Source organism: Ambystoma mexicanum, chromosome 6q (assembly GCF_040938575.1).
Source record: "Ambystoma mexicanum isolate Mex_15411 chromosome 6q, UKY_AmexF1_1, whole genome shotgun sequence".
NCBI lineage: Eukaryota > Metazoa > Chordata > Amphibia > Caudata > Ambystomatidae > Ambystoma > Ambystoma mexicanum.
This window is the reverse complement of record NC_090937.1, coordinates 1,631,794,408-1,631,808,672: the sequence shown is the minus strand read 5'-3', so window position 1 is coordinate 1,631,808,672 and position 14,265 is coordinate 1,631,794,408. Positions and strand designations below refer to the sequence as shown.

At 50.0% G+C, this 14,265-nt stretch overlaps 17 non-coding genes across 17 annotated transcripts; all 17 read right to left on the bottom strand.

The window, feature by feature from the left end:
- Positions 1–546: 546 nt before the first annotated feature.
- On the bottom strand, positions 547–618 carry TRNAG-UCC (transfer RNA glycine (anticodon UCC)). Its single transcript has one exon. It is a non-coding gene; the product is annotated as a tRNA-Gly (tRNA).
- A 331-nt stretch (positions 619–949) lies between these two features.
- TRNAM-CAU (transfer RNA methionine (anticodon CAU)) lies at positions 950–1,021 on the bottom strand. The gene has a single exon. It is a non-coding gene; the product is annotated as a tRNA-Met (tRNA).
- A 782-nt stretch (positions 1,022–1,803) lies between these two features.
- TRNAG-UCC (transfer RNA glycine (anticodon UCC)) lies at positions 1,804–1,875 on the bottom strand. Its single transcript has one exon. It is a non-coding gene; the product is annotated as a tRNA-Gly (tRNA).
- Positions 1,876–2,206: 331 nt separating this feature from the next.
- TRNAM-CAU (transfer RNA methionine (anticodon CAU)) lies at positions 2,207–2,278 on the bottom strand. Its single transcript has one exon. It is a non-coding gene; the product is annotated as a tRNA-Met (tRNA).
- Positions 2,279–3,062: 784 nt separating this feature from the next.
- On the bottom strand, positions 3,063–3,134 carry TRNAG-UCC (transfer RNA glycine (anticodon UCC)). The gene has a single exon. It is a non-coding gene; the product is annotated as a tRNA-Gly (tRNA).
- Positions 3,135–3,465: 331 nt separating this feature from the next.
- TRNAM-CAU (transfer RNA methionine (anticodon CAU)) lies at positions 3,466–3,537 on the bottom strand. The gene has a single exon. It is a non-coding gene; the product is annotated as a tRNA-Met (tRNA).
- A 2,421-nt stretch (positions 3,538–5,958) lies between these two features.
- TRNAM-CAU (transfer RNA methionine (anticodon CAU)) lies at positions 5,959–6,030 on the bottom strand. Its single transcript has one exon. It is a non-coding gene; the product is annotated as a tRNA-Met (tRNA).
- A 2,028-nt stretch (positions 6,031–8,058) lies between these two features.
- On the bottom strand, positions 8,059–8,130 carry TRNAG-UCC (transfer RNA glycine (anticodon UCC)). Its single transcript has one exon. It is a non-coding gene; the product is annotated as a tRNA-Gly (tRNA).
- Positions 8,131–8,461: 331 nt separating this feature from the next.
- TRNAM-CAU (transfer RNA methionine (anticodon CAU)) lies at positions 8,462–8,533 on the bottom strand. The gene has a single exon. It is a non-coding gene; the product is annotated as a tRNA-Met (tRNA).
- Positions 8,534–9,315: 782 nt separating this feature from the next.
- TRNAG-UCC (transfer RNA glycine (anticodon UCC)) lies at positions 9,316–9,387 on the bottom strand. Its single transcript has one exon. It is a non-coding gene; the product is annotated as a tRNA-Gly (tRNA).
- Positions 9,388–9,718: 331 nt separating this feature from the next.
- Positions 9,719–9,790, bottom strand: TRNAM-CAU (transfer RNA methionine (anticodon CAU)). Its single transcript has one exon. It is a non-coding gene; the product is annotated as a tRNA-Met (tRNA).
- Positions 9,791–10,572: 782 nt separating this feature from the next.
- Positions 10,573–10,644, bottom strand: TRNAG-UCC (transfer RNA glycine (anticodon UCC)). The gene has a single exon. It is a non-coding gene; the product is annotated as a tRNA-Gly (tRNA).
- Positions 10,645–10,975: 331 nt separating this feature from the next.
- Positions 10,976–11,047, bottom strand: TRNAM-CAU (transfer RNA methionine (anticodon CAU)). Its single transcript has one exon. It is a non-coding gene; the product is annotated as a tRNA-Met (tRNA).
- Positions 11,048–11,829: 782 nt separating this feature from the next.
- Positions 11,830–11,901, bottom strand: TRNAG-UCC (transfer RNA glycine (anticodon UCC)). Its single transcript has one exon. It is a non-coding gene; the product is annotated as a tRNA-Gly (tRNA).
- A 331-nt stretch (positions 11,902–12,232) lies between these two features.
- TRNAM-CAU (transfer RNA methionine (anticodon CAU)) lies at positions 12,233–12,304 on the bottom strand. The gene has a single exon. It is a non-coding gene; the product is annotated as a tRNA-Met (tRNA).
- A 770-nt stretch (positions 12,305–13,074) lies between these two features.
- TRNAG-UCC (transfer RNA glycine (anticodon UCC)) lies at positions 13,075–13,146 on the bottom strand. Its single transcript has one exon. It is a non-coding gene; the product is annotated as a tRNA-Gly (tRNA).
- A 331-nt stretch (positions 13,147–13,477) lies between these two features.
- TRNAM-CAU (transfer RNA methionine (anticodon CAU)) lies at positions 13,478–13,549 on the bottom strand. The gene has a single exon. It is a non-coding gene; the product is annotated as a tRNA-Met (tRNA).
- Between the last annotated feature and the right edge of the window lie 716 nt (positions 13,550–14,265).

The following is a 14,265-nucleotide window of genomic DNA, read 5'->3' as shown; positions in this document are numbered from 1 at the left end:
TCTCTCGCAAATAGATACTTTACTTCCCAGGTGCAACAAAACAAGCCTTCTCGAGCTGGCAGATATGGGAAGGAAGGAAGGAAGGGCCAGTTTGGAAACTCAACTCAATTACCATAAATCCCCTGCTAAGGGTTATGGGAGGGAGGAATGAAGGAACTTTGCTTCAGGGAAAGGGCTGCTGCTGCTTCAGCATGTGAGGAGCGCAGCCACACGTTTCACCTTCTTCAGTATGTTGGTTTACAGGATGAGAGAGATCCTGAAACCTCACTCTAATAGGCTGAGGTGCTGTGCTCGGTGGCCTGCTGGGACCAAGGCCCGTCAGGGCAAGGCGAATAGGCCTTTGTCAGGCCTTCGTCAGGGCTTTGTCGGGGAGGGGCCAGGAGCCCTGCTCGCTTCAATCCCCTCACCGATAGACAGTTGCAGAAACTAGGATGCAAGAACCTTTCCTGGATGGGGTTTTGATTTTCACGAAAAGTGTGTCAGCTTTGCTTTCAGCATGAGTCTGATTTCCAAAAAATGCATTTTGAACAATTTAAAGATTTGATCTGCGTTGGCCGGGAATCGAACCCGGGTCAACTGCTTGGAAGGCAGCTATGCTCACCACTATACCACCAACGCCTGCCTGTCTGGGCTATCTGATGGAGCGGCCCTTAGAAATAAGAATAAGTCATTGGCTGGGAATGAAAAAAGCTTGCGTTTGACGCAGAAGCAGTTCGCATCATGAGGTCTTGCCGGTCAGCCCAACATTTCCCCGGGACCCCTTAAAAAAGGAGCTTGGTTTTAAGTTTGGTTTGATTGAACAGTACATTTTGTTGGCTGGGCTGGGACCCTCTCCTATTTAGCGCAAGAGTGGAACGAGGCAGCAAGTTCAAGGAATGACATTGCATCCAGGCACTTACAGCTCTTTGTGCCCTAATGCCATGACACAAAAACATAATTTGAAAAAAGTTAGCAGAGGATGGTTTCGATCCATCGACCTCTGGGTTATGGGCCCAGCACGCTTCCGCTGCGCCACTCTGCTGGTTGGAGAACAAAAGCTTTTCTGGGCTTTTACAGCCTACAAACCGACAACCCTAGACCCATTTTCGAGTGAAGCGGGCAGTAGGCCTTACAAAGCCAAACAACCTGCAACCACGCACTCCCATCCCATGGCCTTTTGCAGACAGGCCTCATTTCTCTAGCTCACACCCTAACTGCCAACACCCCTTCCCCTTCTCTCTCTGTCTCTCTCTCTCTGTCTCTCTCTCTCATTCTCTCTCTCTCGCAAATAGATACTTTACTTCCCAGGTGCAACAAAACAAGCCTTCTCGAGCTGGCAGATATGGGAAGGAAGGAAGGAAGGGCCAGTTTGGAAACTCAACTCAATTACCATAAATCCCCTGCTAAGGGTTATGGGAGGGAGGAATGAAGGAACTTTGCTTCAGGGAAAGGGCTGCTGCTGCATCAGCATGTGAGGAGCGCAGCCACACGTTTCACCTTCTTCAGTATGTTGGTTTACAGGATGAGAGAGATCCTGAAACCTCACTCTAATAGGCTGAGGTGCTGTGCTCGGTGGCCTGCTGGGACCAAGGCCCGTCAGGGCAAGGCGAATAGGCCTTTGTCAGGCCTTTGTCAGGGCTTTGTCGGGGAGGGGCCAGGAGCCCTGCTCGCTTCAATCCCCTCACCGATAGACAGTTGCAGAAACTAGGATGCAAGAACCTTTCCTGGATGGGGTTTTGATTTTCACGAAAAGTGTGTCAGCTTTGCTTTCAGCATGAGTCTGATTTCCAAAAAATGCATTTTGAACAATTTAAAGATTTGATCTGCGTTGGCCGGGAATCGAACCCGGGTCAACTGCTTGGAAGGCAGCTATGCTCACCACTATACCACCAACGCCTGCCTGTCTGGGCTATCTGATGGAGCGGCCCTTAGAAATAAGAATAAGTCATTGGCTGGGAATGAAAAAAGCTTGCGTTTGACGCAGAAGCAGTTCGCATCATGAGGTCTTGCCGGTCAGCCCAACATTTCCCCGGGACCCCTTAAAAAAGGAGCTTGGTTTTAAGTTTGGTTTGATTGAACAGTACATTTTGTTGGCTGGGCTGGGACCCTCTCCTATTTAGCGCAAGAGTGGAACGAGGCAGCAAGTTCAAGGAATGACATTGCATCCAGGCACTTACAGCTCTTTGTGCCCTAATGCCATGACACAAAAACATAATTTGAAAAAAGTTAGCAGAGGATGGTTTCGATCCATCGACCTCTGGGTTATGGGCCCAGCACGCTTCCGCTGCGCCACTCTGCTGGTTGGAGAACAAGAGCTTTTATGGGCTTTTACAGCCTACAAACCGACAACCCTAGACCCAGTTTCGAGTGAAGCGGGCAGTAGGCCTTACAAAGCCAAACAACCTGCAACCACGCACTCCCATCCCATGGCCTTTTGCAGACAGGCCTCATTTCTCTAGCTCACACCCTAACTGCCAACACCCCTTCCCCTTCTCTCTCTGTCTCTCTCTCTCTGTCTCTCTCTCTCATTCTCTCTCTCTCTCGCAAATAGATACTTTACTTCCCAGGTGCAACAAAACAAGCCTTCTCGAGCTGGCAGATATGGGAAGGAAGGAAGGAAGGGCCAGTTTGGAAACTCAACTCAATTACCATAAATCCCCTGCTAAGGGTTATGGGAGGGAGGAATGAAGGAACTTTGCTTCAGGGAAAGGGCTGCTGCTGCTTCAGCATGTGAGGAGCGCAGCCACACGTTTCACCTTCTTCAGTATGTTGGTTTACAGGATGAGAGAGATCCTGAAACCTCACTCTAATAGGCTGAGGTGCTGTGCTCGGTGGCCTGCTGGGACCAAGGCCCGTCAGGGCAAGGCGAATAGGCCTTTGTCAGGCCTTCGTCAGGGCTTTGTCGGGGAGGGGCCAGGAGCCCTGCTCGCTTCAATCCCCTCACCGATAGACAGTTGCAGAAACTAGGATGCAAGAACCTTTCCTGGATGGGGTTTTGATTTTCACGAAAAGTGTGTCAGCTTTGCTTTCAGCATGAGTCTGATTTCCAAAAAATGCATTTTGAACAATTTAAAGATTTGATCTGCGTTGGCCGGGAATCGAACCCGGGTCAACTGCTTGGAAGGCAGCTATGCTCACCACTATACCACCAACGCCTGCCTGTCTGGGCTATCTGATGGAGCGGCCCTTAGAAATAAGAATAAGTCATTGGCTGGGAATGAAAAAAGCTTGCGTTTGACGCAGAAGCAGTTCGCATCATGAGGTCTTGCCGGTCAGCCCAACATTTCCCCGGGACCCCTTAAAAAAGGAGCTTGGTTTTAAGTTTGGTTTGATTGAACAGTACATTTTGTTGGCTGGGCTGGGACCCTCTCCTATTTAGCGCAAGAGTGGAACGAGGCAGCAAGTTCAAGGAATGACATTGCATCCAGGCACTTACAGCTCTTTGTGCCCTAATGCCATGACACAAAAACATAATTTGAAAAAAGTTAGCAGAGGATGGTTTCGATCCATCGACCTCTGGGTTATGGGCCCAGCACGCTTCCGCTGCGCCACTCTGCTGGTTGGAGAACAAGAGCTTTTATGGGCTTTTACAGCCTACAAACCGACAACCCTAGACCCAGTTTCGAGTGAAGCGGGCAGTAGGCCTTACAAAGCCAAACAACCTGCAACCACGCACTCCCATCCCATGGCCTTTTGCAGACAGGCCTCATTTCTCTAGCTCACACCCTAACTGCCAACACCCCTTCCCCTTCTCTCTCTGTCTCTCTCTCTCTGTCTCTCTCTCTCATTCTCTCTCTCTCGCAAATAGATACTTTACTTCCCAGGTGCAACAAAACAAGCCTTCTCGAGCTGGCAGATATGGGAAGGAAGGAAGGAAGGGCCAATTTGGAAACTCAACTCAATTACCATAAATCCCCTGCTAAGGGTTATGGGAGGGAGGAATGAAGGAACTTTGCTTCAGGGAAAGGGCTGCTGCTGCTTCAGCATGTGAGGAGCGCAGCCACACGTTTCACCTTCTTCAGTATGTTGGTTTACAGGATGAGAGAGATCCTGAAACCTCACTCTAATAGGCTGAGGTGCTGTGCTCGGTGGCCTGCTGGGACCTTGGCCCGTCAGGGCAAGGCGAATAGGCCTTTGTCAGGCCTTTGTCGGGGAGGGGCCAGGAGCCCTGCTCGCTTCAATCCCCTCACCGATAGACAGTTGCAGAAACTAGGATGCAAGAACCTTTCCTGGATGGGGTTTTGATTTTCACGAAAAGTGTGTCAGCTTTGCTTTCAGCATGAGTCTGATTTCCAAAAAATGCATTTTGAACAATTTAAAGATTTGATCTGCGTTGGCCGGGAATCAAACCCGGGTCAACTGCTTGGAAGGCAGCTATGCTCACCACTATACCACCAACGCCTGCCTGTCTGGGCTATCTGATGGAGCGGCCCTTAGAAATAAGAATAAGTCATTGGCTGGGAATGAAAAAAGCTTGCGCGTTTGACGCAGAAGCAGTTCGCATCATGAGGTCTTGCCGGTCAGCCCAACATTTCCCCGGGACCCCTTAAAAAAGGAGCTTGGTTTTAAGTTTGGTTTGATTGAACAGTACATTTTGTTGGCTGGGCTGGGACCCTCTCCTATTTAGCGCAAGAGTGGAACGAGGCAGCAAGTTCAAGGAATGACATTGCATCCAGGCACTTACAGCTCTTTGTGCCCTAATGCCATGACACAAAAACATAATTTGAAAAAAGTTAGCAGAGGATGGTTTCGATCCATCGACCTCTGGGTTATGGGCCCAGCACGCTTCTGCTGCGCCACTCTGCTGGTTGGAGAACAAAAGCTTTTCTGGGCTTTTACAGCCTACAAACCGACAACCCTAGACCCATTTTCTAGTGAAGCGGGCAGTAGGCCTTACAAAGCCAAACAACCTGCAACCACGCACTCCCATCCCATGGCCTTTTGCAGACAGGCCTCATTTCTCTAGCTCACACCCTAACTGCCAACACCCCTTCCCCTTCTCTCTCTGTCTCTCTCTCTCTGTCTCTCTCTCTCATTCTCTCTCTCTCGCAAATAGATACTTTACTTCCCAGGTGCAACAAAACAAGCCTTCTCGAGCTGGCAGATATGGGAAGGAAGGAAGGAAGGGCCAGTTTGGAAACTCAACTCAATTACCATAAATCCCCTGCTAAGGGTTATGGGAGGGAGGAATGAAGGAACTTTGCTTCAGGGAAAGGGCTGCTGCTGCTTCAGCATGTGAGGAGCGCAGCCACACGTTTCACCTTCTTCAGTATGTTGGTTTACAGGATGAGAGAGATCCTGAAACCTCACTCTAATAGGCTGAGGTGCTGTGCTCGGTGGCCTGCTGGGACCTTGGCCCGTCAGGGCAAGGCGAATAGGCCTTTGGTAGGCCTTTGTCGGGGAGGGGCCAGGAGCCCTGCTCGCTTCAATCCCCTCACCGATAGACAGTTGCAGAAACTAGGATGCAAGAACCTTTCCTGGATGGGGTTTTGATTTTCACGAAAAGTGTGTCAGCTTTGCTTTCAGCATGAGTCTGATTTCCAAAAAATGCATTTTGAACATTTAAAGATTTGATCTGCGTTGGCCGGGAATCGAACCGGGGTCAACTGCTTGGAAGGCAGCTATGCTCACCACTATACCACCAACGCCTGCCTGTCTGGGCTATCTGATGGAGCGGCCCTTAGAAATAAGAATAAGTCATTGGCTGGGAATGAAAAAAGCTTGCGTTTGACGCAGAAGCAGTTCGCATCATGAGGTCTTGCCGGTCAGCCCAACATTTCCCCGGGACCCCTTAAAAAAGGAGCTTGGTTTTAAGTTTGGTTTGATTGAACAGTACATTTTGTTGGCTGGGCTGGGACCCTCTCCTATTTAGCGCAAGAGTGGAACGAGGCAGCAAGTTCAAGGAATGACATTGCATCCAGGCACTTACAGCTCTTTGTGCCCTAATGCCATGACACAAAAACATAATTTGAAAAAAGTTAGCAGAGGATGGTTTCGATCCATCGACCTCTGGGTTATGGGCCCAGCACGCTTCCGCTGCGCCACTCTGCTGGTTGGAGAACAAAAGCTTTTCTGGGCTTTTACAGCCTACAAACCGACAACCCTAGACCCATTTTCGAGTGAAGCGGGCAGTAGGCCTTACAAAGCCAAACAACCTGCAACCACGCACTCCCATCCCATGGCCTTTTGCAGACAGGCCTCATTTCTCTAGCTCACACCCTAACTGCCAACACCCCTTCCCCTTCTCTCTCTGTCTCTCTCTCTCTGTCTCTCTCTCTCATTCTCTCTCTCTCGCAAATAGATACTTTACTTCCCAGGTGCAACAAAACAAGCCTTCTCGAGCTGGCAGATATGGGAAGGAAGGAAGGAAGGGCCAGTTTGGAAACTCAACTCAATTACCATAAATCCCCTGCTAAGGGTTATGGGAGGGAGGAATGAAGGAACTTTGCTTCAGGGAAAGGGCTGCTGCTGCTTCAGCATGTGAGGAGCGCAGCCACACGTTTCACCTTCTTCAGTATGTTGGTTTACAGGATGAGAGAGATCCTGAAACCTCACTCTAATAGGCTGAGGTGCTGTGCTCGGTGGCCTGCTGGGACCTTGGCCCGTCAGGGCAAGGCGAATAGGCCTTTGTCAGGCCTTTGTCGGGGAGGGGCCAGGAGCCCTGCTCGCTTCAATCCCCTCACCGATAGACAGTTGCAGAAACTAGGATGCAAGAACCTTTCCTGGATGGGGTTTTGATTTTCACGAAAAGTGTGTCAGCTTTGCTTTCAGCATGAGTCTGATTTCCAAAAAATGCATTTTGAACAATTTAAAGATTTGATCTGCGTTGGCCGGGAATCGAACCGGGGTCAACTGCTTGGAAGGCAGCTATGCTCACCACTATACCACCAACGCCTGCCTGTCTGGGCTATCTGATGGAGCGGCCCTTAGAAATAAGAATAAGTCATTGGCTGGGAATGAAAAAAGCTTGCGTTTGACGCAGAAGCAGTTCGCATCATGAGGTCTTGCCGGTCAGCCCAACATTTCCCCGGGACCCCTTAAAAAAGGAGCTTGGTTTTAAGTTTGGTTTGATTGAACAGTACATTTTGTTGGCTGGGCTGGGACCCTCTCCTATTTAGCGCAAGAGTGGAACGAGGCAGCAAGTTCAAGGAATGACATTGCATCCAGGCACTTACAGCTCTTTGTGCCCTAATGCCATGACACAAAAACATAATTTGAAAAAAGTTAGCAGAGGATGGTTTCGATCCATCGACCTCTGGGTTATGGGCACAGCACGCTTCCGCTGCGCCACTCTGCTGGTTGGAGAACAAAAGCTTTTATGGGCTTTTACAGCCTACAAACCGACAACCCTAGACCCAGTTTCGAGTGAAGCGGGCAGTAGGCCTTACAAAGCCAAACAACCTGCAACCACGCACTCCCATCCCATGGCCTTTTGCAGACAGGCCTCATTTCTCTAGCTCACACCCTAACTGCCAACACCCCTTCCCCTTCTCTCTCTGTCTCTCTCTCTCTGTCTCTCTCTCTCATTCTCTCTCTCTCGCAAATAGATACTTTACTTCCCAGGTGCAACAAAACAAGCCTTCTCGAGCTGGCAGATATGGGAAGGAAGGAAGGAAGGGCCAGTTTGGAAACTCAACTCAATTACCATAAATCCCCTGCTAAGGGTTATGGGAGGGAGGAATGAAGGAACTTTGCTTCAGGGAAAGGGCTGCTGCTGCTTCAGCATGTGAGGAGCGCAGCCACACGTTTCACCTTCTTCAGTATGTTGGTTTACAGGATGAGAGAGATCCTGAAACCTCACTCTAATAGGCTGAGGTGCTGTGCTCGGTGGCCTGCTGGGACCAAGGCCCGTCAGGGCAAGGCGAATAGGCCTTTGTCAGGCCTTCGTCAGGGCTTTGTCGGGGAGGGGCCAGGAGCCCTGCTCGCTTCAATCCCCTCACCGATAGACAGTTGCAGAAACTAGGATGCAAGAACCTTTCCTGGATGGGGTTTTGATTTTCACGAAAAGTGTGTCAGCTTTGCTTTCAGCATGAGTCTGATTTCCAAAAAATGCATTTTGAACAATTTAAAGATTTGATCTGCGTTGGCCGGGAATCGAACCCGGGTCAACTGCTTGGAAGGCAGCTATGCTCACCACTATACCACCAACGCCTGCCTGTCTGGGCTATCTGATGGAGCGGCCCTTAGAAATAAGAATAAGTCATTGGCTGGGAATGAAAAAAGCTTGCGTTTGACGCAGAAGCAGTTCGCATCATGAGGTCTTGCCGGTCAGCCCAACATTTCCCCGGGACCCCTTAAAAAAGGAGCTTGGTTTTAAGTTTGGTTTGATTGAACAGTACATTTTGTTGGCTGGGCTGGGACCCTCTCCTATTTAGCGCAAGAGTGGAACGAGGCAGCAAGTTCAAGGAATGACATTGCATCCAGGCACTTACAGCTCTTTGTGCCCTAATGCCATGACACAAAAACATAATTTGAAAAAAGTTAGCAGAGGATGGTTTCGATCCATCGACCTCTGGGTTATGGGCCCAGCACGCTTCCGCTGCGCCACTCTGCTGGGTGGAGAACAAGAGCTTTTATTGGCTTTTACAGCCTACAAACCGACAACCCTAGACCCAGTTTCGAGTGAAGCGGGCAGTAGGCCTTACAAAGCCAAACAACCTGCAACCACGCACTCCCATCCCATGGCCTTTTGCAGACAGGCCTCATTTCTCTAGCTCACACCCTAACTGCCAACACCCCTTCCCCTTCTCTCTCTGTCTCTCTCTCTCTGTCTCTCTCTCTCATTCTCTCTCTCTCGCAAATAGATACTTTACTTCCCAGGTGCAACAAAACAAGCCTTCTCGAGCTGGCAGATATGGGAAGGAAGGAAGGAAGGGCCAGTTTGGAAACTCAACTCAATTACCATAAATCCCCTGCTAAGGGTTATGGGAGGGAGGAATGAAGGAACTTTGCTTCAGGGAAAGGGCTGCTGCTGCTTCAGCATGTGAGGAGCGCAGCCACACGTTTCACCTTCTTCAGTATGTTGGTTTACAGGATGAGAGAGATCCTGAAACCTCACTCTAATAGGCTGAGGTGCTGTGCTCGGTGGCCTGCTGGGACCAAGGCCCGTCAGGGCAAGGCGAATAGGCCTTTGTCAGGCCTTCGTCAGGGCTTTGTCGGGGAGGGGCCAGGAGCCCTGCTCGCTTCAATCCCCTCACCGATAGACAGTTGCAGAAACTAGGATGCAAGAACCTTTCCTGGATGGGGTTTTGATTTTCACGAAAAGTGTGTCAGCTTTGCTTTCAGCATGAGTCTGATTTCCAAAAAATGCATTTTGAACAATTTAAAGATTTGATCTGCGTTGGCCGGGAATCGAACCCGGGTCAACTGCTTGGAAGGCAGCTATGCTCACCACTATACCACCAACGCCTGCCTGTCTGGGCTATCTGATGGAGCGGCCCTTAGAAATAAGAATAAGTCATTGGCTGGGAATGAAAAAAGCTTGCGTTTGACGCAGAAGCAGTTCGCATCATGAGGTCTTGCCGGTCAGCCCAACATTTCCCCGGGACCCCTTAAAAAAGGAGCTTGGTTTTAAGTTTGGTTTGATTGAACAGTACATTTTGTTGGCTGGGCTGGGACCCTCTCCTATTTAGCGCAAGAGTGGAACGAGGCAGCAAGTTCAAGGAATGACATTGCATCCAGGCACTTACAGCTCTTTGTGCCCTAATGCCATGACACAAAAACATAATTTGAAAAAAGCTAGCAGAGGATGGTTTCGATCCATCGACCTCTGGGTTATGGGCCCAGCACGCTTCCGCTGCGCCACTCTGCTGGTTGGAGAACAAGAGCTTTTATGGGCTTTTACAGCCTACAAACCGACAACCCTAGACCCAGTTTCGAGTGAAGCGGGCAGTAGGCCTTACAAAGCCAAACAACCTGCAACCACGCACTCCCATCCCATGGCCTTTTGCAGACAGGCCTCATTTCTCTAGCTCACACCCTAACTGCCAACACCCCTTCCCCTTCTCTCTCTGTCTCTCTCTCTCTGTCTCTCTCTCTCATTCTCTCTCTCTCGCAAATAGATACTTTACTTCCCAGGTGCAACAAAACAAGCCTTCTCGAGCTGGCAGATATGGGAAGGAAGGAAGGAAGGGCCAGTTTGGAAACTCAACTCAATTACCATAAATCCCCTGCTAAGGGCTATGGGAGGGAGGAATGAAGGAACTTTGCTTCAGGGAAAGGGCTGCTGCTGCTTCAGCATGTGAGGAGCGCAGCCACACGTTTCACCTTCTTCAGTATGTTGGTTTACAGGATGAGAGAGATCCTGAAACCTCACTCTAATAGGCTGAGGTGCTGTGCTCGGTGGCCTGCTGGGACCAAGGCCCGTCAGGGCAAGGCGAATAGGCCTTTGTCAGGCCTTCGTCAGGGCTTTGTCGGGGAGGGGCCAGGAGCCCTGCTCGCTTCAATCCCCTCACCGATAGACAGTTGCAGAAACTAGGATGCAAGAACCTTTCCTGGATGGGGTTTTGATTTTCACGAAAAGTGTGTCAGCTTTGCTTTGAGCATGAGTCTGATTTCCAAAAAATGCATTTTGAACAATTTAAAGATTTGATCTGCGTTGGCCGGGAATCGAACCCGGGTCAACTGCTTGGAAGGCAGCTATGCTCACCACTATACCACCAACGCCTGCCTGTCTGGGCTATCTGATGGAGCGGCCCTTAGAAATAAGAATAAGTCATTGGCTGGGAATGAAAAAAGCTTGCGTTTGACGCAGAAGCAGTTCGCATCATGAGGTCTTGCCGGTCAGCCCAACATTTCCCCGGGACCCCTTAAAAAAGGAGCTTGGTTTTAAGTTTGGTTTGATTGAACAGTACATTTTGTTGGCTGGGCTGGGACCCTCTCCTATTTAGCGCAAGAGTGGAACGAGGCAGCAAGTTCAAGGAATGACATTGCATCCAGGCACTTACAGCTCTTTGTGCCCTAATGCCATGACACAAAAACATAATTTGAAAAAAGTTAGCAGAGGATGGTTTCGATCCATCGACCTCTGGGTTATGGGCCCAGCACGCTTCCGCTGCGCCACTCTGCTGGTTGGAGAACAAGAGCTTTTATGGGCTTTTACAGCCTACAAACCGACAACCCTAGACCCAGTTTCGAGTGAAGCGGGCAGTAGGCCTTACAAAGCCAAACAACCTGCAACCACGCACTCCCATCCCATGGCCTTTTGCAGACAGGCCTCATTTCTCTAGCTCACACCCTAACTGCCAACACCCCTTCCCCTTCTCTCTCTGTCTCTCTCTCTCTGTCTCTCTCTCTCATTCTCTCTCTCTCGCAAATAGATACTTTACTTCCCAGGTGCAACAAAACAAGCCTTCTCGAGCTGGCAGATATGGGAAGGAAGGAAGGAAGGGCCAGTTTGGAAACTCAACTCAATTACCATAAATCCCCTGCTAAGGGTTATGGGAGGGAGGAATGAAGGAACTTTGCTTCAGGGAAAGGGCTGCTGCTGCTTCAGCATGTGAGGAGCGCAGCCACACGTTTCACCTTCTTCAGTATGTTGGTTTACAGGATGAGAGAGATCCTGAAACCTCACTCTAATAGGCTGAGGTGCTGTGCTCGGTGGCCTGCTGGGACCAAGGCCCGTCAGGGCAAGGCGAATAGGCCTTTGTCAGGCCTTCGTCAGGGCTTTGTCGGGGAGGGGCCAGGAGCCCTGCTCGCTTCAATCCCCTCACCGATAGACAGTTGCAGAAACTAGGATGCAAGAACCTTTCCTGGATGGGGTTTTGATTTTCACGAAAAGTGTGTCAGCTTTGCTTTCAGCATGAGTCTGATTTCCAAAAAATGCATTTAGAACAATTTAAAAATTTGATCTGCGTTGGCCGGGAATCGAACCCGGGTCAACTGCTTGGAAGGCAGCTATGCTCACCACTATACCACCAACGCCTGCCTGTCTGGGCTATCTGATGGAGCGGCCCTTAGAAATAAGAATAAGTCATTGGCTGGGAATGAAAAAAGCTTGCGTTTGACGCAGAAGCAGTTCGCATCATGAGGTCTTGCCGGTCAGCCCAACATTTCCCCGGGACCCCTTAAAAAAGGAGCTTGGTTTTAAGTTTGGTTTGATTGAACAGTACATTTTGTTGGCTGGGCTGGGACCCTCTCCTATTTAGCGCAAGAGTGGAACGAGGCAGCAAGTTCAAGGAATGACATTGCATCCAGGCACTTACAGCTCTTTGTGCCCTAATGCCATGACACAAAAACATAATTTGAAAAAAGTTAGCAGAGGATGGTTTCGATCCATCGACCTCTGGGTTATGGGCCCAGCACGCTTCCGCTGCGCCACTCTGCTGGTTGGAGAACAAGAGCTTTTATGGGCTTTTACAGCCTACAAACCGACAACCCTAGACCCAGTTTCGAGTGAAGCGGGCAGTAGGCCTTACAAAGCCAAACAACCTGCAACCACGCACTCCCATCCCATGGCCTTTTGCAGACAGGCCTCATTTCTCTAGCTCACACCCTAACTGCCAACACCCCTTCCCCTTCTCTCTCTGTCTCTCTCTCTCTGTCTCTCTCTCTCATTCTCTCTCTCTCGCAAATAGATACTTTACTTCCCAGGTGCAACAAAACAAGCCTTCTCGAGCTGGCAGATATGGGAAGGAAGGAAGGAAGGGCCAGTTTGGAAACTCAACTCAATTACCATAAATCCCCTGCTAAGGGTTATGGGAGGGAGGAATGAAGGAACTTTGCTTCAGGGAAAGGGCTGCTGCTGCTTCAGCATGTGAGGAGCGCAGCCACACGTTTCACCTTCTTCAGTATGTTGGTTTACAGGATGAGAGAGATCCTGAAACCTCACTCTAATAGGCTGAGGTGCTGTGCTCGGTGGCCTGCTGGGACCAAGGCCCGTCAGGGCAAGGCGAATAGGCCTTTGTCAGGCCTTTGTCGGGGAGGGGCCAGGAGCCCTGCTCGCTTCAATCCCCTCACCGATAGACAGTTGCAGAAACTAGGATGCAAGAACCTTTCCTGGATGGGGTTTTGATTTTCACGAAAAGTGTGTCAGCTTTGCTTTCAGCATGAGTCTGATTTCCAAAAAATGCATTTTGAACATTTAAAGATTTGATCTGCGTTGGCCGGGAATCGAACCCGGGTCAACTGCTTGGAAGGCAGCTATGCTCACCACTATACCACCAACGCCTGCCTGTCTGGGCTATCTGATGGAGCGGCCCTTAGAAATAAGAATAAGTCATTGGCTGGGAATGAAAAAAGCTTGCGTTTGACGCAGAAGCAGTTCGCATCATGAGGTCTTGCCGGTCAGCCCAACATTTCCCCGGGACCCCTTAAAAAAGGAGCTTGGTTTTAAGTTTGGTTTGATTGAACAGTACATTTTGTTGGCTGGGCTGGGACCCTCTCCTATTTAGCGCAAGAGTGGAACGAGGCAGCAAGTTCAAGGAATGACATTGCATCCAGGCACTTACAGCTCTTTGTGCCCTAATGCCATGACACAAAAACATAATTTGAAAAAAGTTAGCAGAGGATGGTTTCGATCCATCGACCTCTGGGTTATGGGCCCAGCACGCTTCCGCTGCGCCACTCTGCTGGTTGGAGAACAAGAGCTTTTATGGGCTTTTACAGCCTACAAACCGACAACCCTAGACCCAGTTTCGAGTGAAGCGGGCAGTAGGCCTTACAAAGCCAAACAACCTGCAACCACGCACTCCCATCCCATGGCCTTTTGCAGACAGGCCTCATTTCTCTAGCTCACACCCTAACTGCCAACACCCCTTCCCCTTCTCTCTCTGTCTCTCTCTCTCTGTCTCTCTCTCTCATTCTCTCTCTCTCGCAAATAGATACTTTACTTCCCAGGTGCAACAAAACAAGCCTTCTCGAGCTGGCAGATATGGGAAGGAAGGAAGGAAGGGCCAGTTTGGAAACTCAACTCAATTACCATAAATCCCCTGCTAAGGGTTATGGGAGGGAGGAATGAAGGAACTTTGCTTCAGGGAAAGGGCTGCTGCTGCTTCAGCATGTGAGGAGCGCAGCCACACGTTTCACCTTCTTCAGTATGTTGGTTTACAGGATGAGAGAGATCCTGAAACCTCACTCTAATAGGCTGAGGTGCTGTGCTCGGTGGCCTGCTGGGACCAAGGCCCGTCAGGGCAAGGCGAATAGGCCTTTGTCAGGCCTTCGTCAGGGCTTTGTCGGGGAGGGGCCAGGAGCCCTGCTCGCTTCAATCCCCTCACCGATAGACAGTTGCAGAAACTAGGATGCAAGAACCTTTCCTGGATGGGGTTTTGATTTTCACGAAAAGTGTGT